Source organism: Frankliniella occidentalis, unplaced genomic scaffold, assembly GCF_000697945.3.
Source record: "Frankliniella occidentalis isolate FOCC.00 unplaced genomic scaffold, Focc_3.1 Scaffold35, whole genome shotgun sequence".
Classification (NCBI taxonomy): Eukaryota; Metazoa; Arthropoda; class Insecta; order Thysanoptera; family Thripidae; genus Frankliniella; species Frankliniella occidentalis.
The window spans coordinates 471744-472431 of NW_026267165.1; the positions used below are offsets into that span (position 1 = coordinate 471744).

Here is a 688-nt window from a genome sequence, read left to right on the forward strand (position 1 = left end):
GAGTCGTCCGGGACCCGGCGCGGCATCCGCCCAAAGCCGATACATTTGCATAAACGCATTATTGCCCCCCGACCCCTTTAACTCGACTTTCTCACTTTCCTTTGGACGCGCCCCCTCCCCCTCCGACTGTCGCTGGCCCTAGAGCACGCTCTCTCAGAGAGATTATTCCTGCAATACACTTTAGGGGTGGGCCCTCTCGGTCGGCGGCCGGGGGGACCGGGCCCCACGACGAGAAGCAGGGTGGACGGCGCAAAGTCAACGCATCCTACTCCGGGTGAGAAGGCCAGTGGGTGGGACAAGGGGAGCTGGCTTCTCGTAAATCGAGACGAGGAATATCAACAAGGGCTTGTGCGTCGGTGGCCTAACGGCCCGGTGCCTGCCAAGGGGTGGCATCGATGACCCGACCGGATGACAATACCGCTTCTACCGAAGACAAGCAGGCCCGCCACCCCGTCAAGCGGGGCCGACAGCCCCACTTCGTTGCACCGACAACTCCGTTCAAACCTTTTAATGTTAAGAGCTAAATTAATTGCCAAGCAGTCTTTCATGCCACTCCAATCAGATTAATTTTGCTGTCCCTGACCCTCTGGCAAGGATTCCAAAACGCAAACCGGCTATTCCCAATGAAAAATACTATTTTTCCCTTTCAAAGCAGAAGGGTGGGCTAGGTTGAAATATCGCTCACATT

General features: G+C 56.1%; 1 protein-coding gene across 1 annotated transcript in view; it reads left to right on the forward strand.

The window, feature by feature from the left end:
• The window catches only part of LOC113212976 (alpha-2Da adrenergic receptor), a 69368-nt gene that overhangs the window by 22621 nt on the left and 46059 nt on the right, over positions 1–688 (forward strand). The gene's annotated exons all lie outside the window — the stretch shown is intronic.